Source organism: Cyclopterus lumpus, chromosome 1, assembly GCF_009769545.1.
Source record: "Cyclopterus lumpus isolate fCycLum1 chromosome 1, fCycLum1.pri, whole genome shotgun sequence".
Taxonomy (NCBI): domain Eukaryota; kingdom Metazoa; phylum Chordata; class Actinopteri; order Perciformes; family Cyclopteridae; genus Cyclopterus; species Cyclopterus lumpus.
Window position 1 is genome coordinate 18,768,718 of NC_046966.1, and position 9,369 is coordinate 18,778,086.

Consider the following 9,369-nt stretch of genomic DNA (forward strand, 5'->3'; position numbering starts at 1 on the left):
TTTACACTCTCGCCTCCATTTGGAGATATTTTTACGTTTATGAGTACAACTTGTGTTATGACATTTCATCAAACTATTAGTTAGTTAAAAAAGGATCAGGTACTAAAAGTAGCACATTCTTACCAAGAAGAATAAACAAATAGACTCACCACAGTTAGACAGCAGCCACTCTCAAACTGATCATTTTCATCCTCCTGATGTCAGAGGGATCCCTCACTGCAGTCATGTAACTGTAACGACATTAACACTGTCAGGACAAGCTACCAATAGCAGTGAAAGGTTCAAATTTAGATTTGAAATATTATAATTCATCTTGGAAAATGAAATCAAATGGAAAATGTACAGTAAGGTACCATGCAATATGCAATTATTATGACATTACCACTGAAGTTTTGATATTGATACATAGCAACTACATTTATTAGGAAACATATACACTGCAACACTTCATATGTTGTAACTCTGTTATGTTGCTCATTCTGTACATATGGCGTCTATTGCACTTCTATCCATCCTGGGAGAGGGATCCTCCTCTGTTGCTCTCCCCAAGGTTTCTTCCTTTTCTTCTCCCCGTTAAAAGTGTTTTTTTGGGGGGAGTTTTTCCTGTTCCGATGCGAGAGTCCTGGGACAGAGGATGTTGTATCTGTACAGATTGTAAAGCCCTCTGAGGCATATTTGTGATTTGGGGCTATGCAAAATAAATGTAATTGAATGGAGGAGAGTTTTAGTTGTTGGGACAAAAAGGCAGCGAGAGAGAGAGAGAGAGGGAGAGAGAGAGGAAGAGCAGACACACAGGAAGAAGTCATGAGGTAAAGAGAGAAAGAGATACTGTACAGATTGGTGAATGGACAGAACTGTTGGAGGAGGAGTAAGGAGGTTGAGAGGGGGGACGCAGCCAGACCTCTAACAAGTGATTATACTGAACGCCCCCCCTCTCCCTCTTTCTCTCTCCCTCAGGGCACGGGGACAAGAGAGCAGCAGGCTGGCAGTGCCTGCGTGTGTGTGCATGTATGTGTGTGTGTTTACGTGCATATATGTGTGTGTGTGTGTGTGTGTGTGTGTGTGTGTGTGTGCACCCTGCCTGTTTCAGCATATTGTGCCCTCAAACACAAAAAGATGATTAGTGGGATTTTCTGTGGGCTGAACAGCATGCCTTTAAGACTGAGACAGCTGGTAAAGGATGTTCAAGATGAAATGGTCCTGGGGTCTCCTCGCAGCCATTCCACTTGAAGAAAGGACAGAAAATAAAAACAGTTTCTGGCCCACTAACGGTGGCTGTATTCATACGCCGCGTTACATATTTCAATGACGTCAGCTCACCCAGGTAGCTGACCGTTATCGCCGTGACAGACAGGTGGGGATAAATGTAAACATCTCTCAATTTTCCTCACTTTCTCCATCACAAACACATACACACACACACACACACGCACACGCACACACACACACGCACACGCACACGCACACGCACAAACTGAGGTGTCCCTTTGGCCCGGAGGTTAAACAAACATATTGACTTTAATCAAACTAAACACTTAAAGTTGGGCTTATATTAAAACAAGGGGCAAACCTCTGCATTCCCTCAAAGCTCATATAAATCCAACCAACAATATCTATTTATTCTTTTATGCAATATGCCTTTAATAAACATAGTGTCAGAGGGAAACCAAATCATCCACGGCTCAGAGCATGTACGAAAATCAATTAAAATGAAGTCACGGAGCTGGCTGGCCAATTGTCTGTGGCAGTTATTTGATATAATATGGTTAATACTACTGGCTGGGTAAATTAACACAATTTTGCCATAGTAGGCTGTGTGAGTGTGTGTGTGTGTGTGTGTGTGTGCGCGCACACGTGTGTGTGTGTGTGTGTGTCTAGGGGGAGATTTGAGGGAGGGCGCTGGGCTCCCAGGGGACCCCTGAGAGTCAGAGTAATACAGCACTTGAAGTAAACAATAGCAGTGTTTGACCGCAGAGGACCTCAGATGCTCACTGAATTTACCAGGATGTAATTAAAGCTCGGACGGATTTTCAGTTGTTCTACATGTGCACTTCAGCTGAATGATCTATCGTTTTAAAATGGCAAGAGCCGCAATTTGAATGGTAACTTACACAATTAACAGTGTTTGAACAAGCTGTATAGGAAGGAGGTGAAAGGTTGCAGCTGGATTTACTAGTTCAACATTTTGGAAAATACCCTTATTCACTTTCTGGTGGGGATTTAGATGAGAAGATCAATATTGCTTTCACATCTACTTCCTTACAAAGCTACAGCCAGGTGGCAGTAAGCTGAGCACACAGACAAACAGGGAGAAACAGCTAGCTCGGCTCTGTTCAGTGGACACAAAGTCCGCCCGCAAGCACCTATAAACTAATTAACAAGTTATATTTTGTTTGCTTAATCTGCATAAAAACATGTAATATGTGTAAAAAGAAACGACAATCCTCCATTTTATGTAGGCTCATGAGCCAAAAGGATTCTTTGCTCTGAGCAGGTGCTAGGCAACCAGCAGAGACTCCAGGAAATCACTGCTCCTAGCCAAGAAGTAGTCCAGCCCATAAACGCCTGAAGAACCAAGAAATTAGTTTTTTACACTTTATAATTCAAGGAGAAAATGTAGTTTAAAAGGGACAGATTGCAGATTGCAACTAACTGAATACCCCTCTGCTCACTCCTCCCTTTCCGAATAATGTGTGCTGCCGAGTGCAAAACCCTGTTAACGTATTATTTTTAATTTTTCAAATATCTGTATTTCACATTCGCCATTAGCTATGTAAATATACAGAGGAGTAATGTCGTCCTGAGCAGAGAATAAAGTTGATCTCCCTCTGTGTGTGTTGTTATCTGAGATTCTCCTTGCTTTGCTTACGTAACCGGGCCGGCCGCGTGTGTTTTTAGTGCATGTTAGTTCATGTTAGTGCATGAGGGTGGGCCCCGCTGGTTGGCTATCGTTCTCGGCTCTCATCGGGTGGTTAGAGCGTAGCTTAGCTATGAGCTGCTGGCTCACCTTCGACACGTTGAGAGCTGCTGGGAGCCAATGGAAATGCGAATCTTTCACCTCTAATCTTTATTCAACCAGGCAAGAAAAAAAATAATGTTCTTCGCTCATCCTTCCCATAATAACACAACGGAAGACAACTAGCGGCTGTAGGCTATACCACGGTGTTGCACTCTCTTCTTCGTGTGCCTTCAGGTAGAAAAGCCAGAAAACCGCACGGCCCTATATCCACTCATCCATAGCAACTAAATGTTTCCATAACGTAGACGGATTTTATTACGCTAACTTGGCCAACTCTGTTATCTGTAACCTGTTCCGTGTTGGCCTAAGTGATCTCCCCATGACCCTGTCGCTAAGCATCTGTTTTATAATTAAGCAATCGCTCACGACGAAATAAAAAATAATAAAGCCGCATCCCAAAGAATTAACTATCTGGTCAAGGCGGCGCTAATTTTAACTTTCTCATTTACTATAGTTTACCATGTATAATTTCAACAACTCATCATATGTTGTCTGTGTACATTCTCAACCTGCAAAGTTACGACTAATTTATCAGACAAATGTTGTGGAATAATAATATTATAATATGTTCCACTAAGATAAATTACATTATTACATCTTACAGCTTATTAGGTCATATAACAACAATATAAATACAATACACTTGTCTAAAACCAGCAATTTGCCAAATATGTAACTGTTAACGATAAATATATCAGCTATATAATCTTTTTATTTCAGGATATTATCGTAATGTTAAGTATAGACTTCTACCAATGCAATATCCTAACTATTGTAAGCTACATTTTTTATTTTTATAGAAAACGTTTTCCTATGGACCCTTTGTTGACCTTAAAAACAAGCAGCGGCATCACTCCATCTGATTGTGTTCATGTACAAATGAATGGAGTGGCTCATTATGCTTGGTATGAATAAAAAAATTAAATAAATGAGGACCACACACATTTTCATTTGGATTCATAACTGCAATATTGGTTAGAAAAATCCCAATTCGACATTCTACTCAAACTGTTCAGCCCTTACATGTGCACTGTGTTACTATTTATGTTTTTGTACTATTACTTCTGCCATCACAGTGCTCTCTTTTTCCTTTCCTCTTCCTCTTCCATTTTACATTTCATATTTACCCGTAATAACTCTCCATCTTTTTCTCTCTTGAAGTCCTGAACCACATCGCTGGCCATTGTTGGTGGTGCATTGCACTGTGATGCATGGACTTCAGTGGATCGTTTGTAGGGTGTCGCACAGCGATTGATTCTGGTGGTGGTGGAGGGGTGGAGAGGGAGGAGAGGGAGGCGGGTAGCAGGGCGGCGGCACGGCCCCCCACGGCCTGCTGGGAGAAGGAGTTGGAACCAGGCGCTGAGCTGGAGGGCAGCACTGAGGGTCACAACACATTGTTCTCCCCTCTCAAGCCGTCTGGAAGCTGTCACACACTTGTAATAGATGGTGAAAGAACGACTGTGAAGAAAAGAAAAGGGGGAGGACGTGAAAAAAAAAGAACAGTTGAGGTACTTTTGGATTTTTTTTGTCTGTGACTGTGACAAATGAGGGATCAATCAAGACATGAGACAAAAGAAACAAGGAAGGTGTCAGCAGAAAAAAAATTGTATACATCTTCTTTGCTGGATTTGTATTTCTGGACTTTTTTAGACCAAGCTTTTCTGAATTCAAACTAAAATAAGGTTTTATCCCATACTACAAATTCTGCATACTTTAACCATTTTCAAAAGCAAAGTTTTACTCCAGCTGTTTTACTACCAACAGGCTTGAGAAAGCAAATCTAACCTCAAACATCATATTTACTGTATTTTTCAAGGAGAACTGAATAAACTTTCTTTGTGTATTCAGATCGTTGAAAAATTAGATTTTTTTCTATTGCCCTGCAATCTTTATAATGGAAGACTGAACCGAATAGACATTATCCTTTTTATGACACTGATATATTTCTGATTCAATAACTTACAAATGTAAACGTCTGAGCAAACGTCCTGATAATTCACAAAATTGCAAACTTGATCAGATAGAAAGTTGATATTGGGCAATTTTGTAAAACCTTGGATAGTTTGATGACAGCTTTTGTTACGACTAATACAAAGGTAATTCAAATTCTCACTTTCCACAATATCTGAACATGGCCTCTTCAGTATTGAAAGGGGAAAATTGGAGCAAATAAAGTGAGGTGAGAGTGTACTGTGACAGCAACTATAGAACGTGGTTACGGTTGGGTAAACACCATGCTTACTGTTAATAAAAAGGCTTTAATTGCACATCTGTGACAGGACACAAAGTCCTGTTCTCCTGCATGAAAGTCAGATGTGCTCCACACTCATCACCATCCTGACCTTTGCACTCTGACTTTCTGGCTCACTACATATCGGACCTACTGCTTCTTGCATTTGGACTGAAAGTTGGCATCGGATATTAATAGTGAGGTCTGAAAAAGTCCAATACGGTTTATGAGTTCAGCGGGCTGAACAATCTACACTCCTACTACTACTTTACGAATAAAGGCAACTTATCATTCAACTCTCTCTAGTTGCACGTTAACTATAATACAGACAAACAAACAAAACCAATGGCAGCCTGGAAGGAAATCATCTAATAAAAGAGTGAGTGTTGTAGTACGACAACAGCAGTTCAGTCCTTTTCCTGTGGATCAAAAGGTGATGAAGGCTGAACAACCACTCGCAGATCTGAGGGTCCTGAGAGTATCCCTGACACAACACGTCTCATCAGCAGCCCCAAAATGAAGACACGGAACAGGACACCGGATGACAGAGGCTCCCTCGGTGTGTGTATGTGTGTCAGTGTGTGACCGTGTGCACATCCGTGTGTGTGTTTGTGTGTGTGAGGTAACTTGGCCATTCTGGACCTTGCAGCTGTGGCACATCGCAGAGCCAGTGTTCCACGTCAACATCAAGGAGCCATGGGTGTGTTCAACATGCAAATGATAGCAGATCAGTGAGGTCGGTCTCCGCCTGCACTCTCCTGTGAGCCGCTGAACAAAAAACTAAATCCCTACAGCGCAGCCATTTCATAGAATGACAATATCTGTCAGATTATGTGACAGGACTCACTGAGACACATCACATGGTTCAGTGTGTAAATATTACAAGTCCGGCTCTCTCTACCCCTCCTTTCCCAACAGTATTTCCTTCACGCGTTTCAATGTTTATTGGCCGTTTTTCCGAGGTCCATTTGAAAAGGGGCCCACAACACAAAGGCAAGGAGGCTTAATTAAGACACTTAAGCGAGCGATCACAGTGGGCAGATGGCTTTCTGTAGTGGATCCAAGCTCAACCACGGGACACTGTGAAGTTGAAAAGAACTGCCAAAGGGGGCACTGCAAGTGGGCTTCCCTCCTCACCAGCCAAACGGGTGGCGGGTCGGGGGAAGGATGGAAATAGAAGATTCGCGGGTGAGACGGGTGAAGTGTGAAAAGGAGACCACCGTGCGTTCTTTAAAAAAAAAATTATCCTTAAGGGGAGGTGTGTAAAGGATCGATGATAGTTAATAAAGAGGTTGTAAAAACAAATAAGGACGCGGGGAAGGACAAGTTTTGGTCTGAATCGTTGACCTCATGATTTTTGTTTAACATAGTCATCCACGTAGACAGGGTTGCCACTCACAATGGCTGCCGTCACAGCTCTCTCTCGCTCAGCCCTGTAAGACAGCATGGCGTGTCTCGTTCCGAACTCAGCGTGTTTGTCAATCCTCGGCTGGCCCTGCTCCAGCAGCAGACAGATCAGAGGATTATGTAAGCTGGAGGGGCCTTGAGCTAAGTGTGCTGAGAGTTACTCAGAGGTGTGATTTGACAATGTACGTGCCAAACCATCGCCCAGCCCTCAATACATGCAATAGATGTTAGTGATCACATATCCAGAGGGGTTAGAGCGAGCAGAAAGAAAGCAAACCAATATTTTTGTTGTGTTTACTCTCAGCGCTCTTCTTCTTTTTCTTCTCCTGTGTTGCCGTTTCATTTATGTGTGTGGACGGGAGGCGGGGTGAGAAACAGGTAAAAAGAGGCGATTCATCTTCAAGGAGAGTGTAAAGTCTGTAAAGAGTGTTTATGGTAGTGTGGTAAAACGGCTATTCTTTATTCACACTTGACTTTTATAGACTAAATTGTCAGAACGAGGATCAAACAGGTGAATCCAATTCTGTTTGGAAATTAGGGAAATTAAAGTGTAATAAAGTGTACTTTGCATTCATGATAAACAATGATATTGAGGGATATTGTAGTCTTACTTAGTTTGGATAATCACTATGAAAGTAACCATTATTTCAGCAAGGACCCTCACGTACAGGTCTGAAACATTTAACAACAATAACACACCTTTAGTTTGTGCTTCTGTTTACGACTGACAGCCACTGCTTCTGAGCTCGCAAACCCACCCGACAGAGTCTGGGATACACAACATTTGATAAACATGAGCACACATTTTAAGTAACATAAATTCACCTGCACCGAAGTGCTGAATCAGGAGGAGTCTGTGGAGGTGGAGGCTGTTACATGATTACTGAAAGAACGCAGCAGTGTGGTGGGAATTGAGTATATGTTCAGGGAGGGTTTAAGTAATAATGAAATCTCCCCAATACAACTCAGCTCTAGAAATGATCAGAGTAGACATTACAAAACCTATTTTTTCTACAACAATTTTTTATTTAGAAAATAAAGAATCTAACATTGTATTAATAAAAAAAATAAAAAAATCTATGATATCTGTCTTCATTATGCGTAACAAGGTTCTCTACACTCTCAGTACTGCCAGGTACGATATGTAACTCTGGTGGACCAGATCCTTTTAATTGCTACTTTACTTTTTATTGTTTAATTGTTATTGTCACAATTGAAGATATTTAGACTAGCAAATATCAGTCTGAAAAAACACGTGTAGTGTGTGTGTAATAGTAGAAAACAGTAACTTATTTTGATGTCATGTCACCAACCTATATCCCATAAATATTAGTGGGTACAAGACCCCTGTGTCCTCAAAGGTGTCTACAACTAGGACACTGGATAGGAAGTGGAGATATATGATTGGCTGATATTTTAACTACTTAAAAGGTATATTCACAAACAGTACCACTTGTAGTATTACATTATATAATAGATTTGATTAAAACGTTTGCTTCATAAGCAGGTTTCAGACAGGTGTTACTACATTTTTAACTGATAATTGAGAGCTAATATGATTATTTGACTAACCAAAAAGGAATATCCATCGTGGCAACATTTTTCTCTCTTATGTTCTACAGACCGAATGATGAATGAACTAATCAAGAAAATAATTGACTGGTTAATCAATAATGAAATAATCATTCAGCCCTAGAAAACGTACACTTGCGTTCCCAAGCACAGCAAAGCCTTGTATCAGAAAACATAAATGACATATTTGTCTTGTGTCTTTTCTTTCCGGTTGAAATCACAGCTTTCCCCTTTAAGGCCTTTATGTGTTGATGGAGTTAACTGCGTCACAACATGTAGAGCCATTATGTTTTCCACTTCAATGTTGGTGAGCATCTGAATGATCACCGCCGTACATTGTCCGACACAAACCATAAATATACTGTGCATGTGTGTATGCTGGTACATTGTTTGTTGATGCAGAATGACTGCTGTGACTTGAAACTCTACCTTGAAGTTTCCGCGGTGACAAGCCCCTGAGCTGCGGATGAATGGATGAACATGGGCATCGGCAGCCCTGCCAGCGTGGTGCCCATGCCTTTGAAAACCGCCAAGGTAAACGTATGCAGCGTGCTATTTTCATCCCACCGCGGCTGTCAACCTAAATCTGCCTCTCCAACTGGTCATTTTTATCACTTGCCAAAACTGCCAACTGGTGGTAAACTTTTAAGTTAGTTTTTAAATTTCATTTCCCCAGAGTCACACTGAACAGGAGTCAGCCAGAATTTGCAATGAATTGCCCAGGGGCAAAAATGTTTTGTTTTTCCCCCCCGCACCCACTCGCAGAGAAAAGAAACAAACAGACACACACACACACACACACAAAATAAGGCAAGAAGGCGAGCATCCACACACACACACACACACACACGCGCACACACGCACGCACACACACACACAAACACACACACACAACCGTTGTTTTACACAACAAAATAGACTCACATAATGCTCTACCTATCTACCTTTCTATCTGTGTGTCGGTGCAGGAAGAGCCAGGCAGCCACAGTGGCAAGCAGCACTTGTTAGAGAGGTAATATCAGGGTATAAATAAATCCTCTGTATCACAGATGGGAGAAAGAAAGAGAGTGAGCATAAAGAGAGCCATCCATCAGTCTCCCAGGGGAGCGGGACAAATTAAAGCCCATAAAAGGGCCTCATT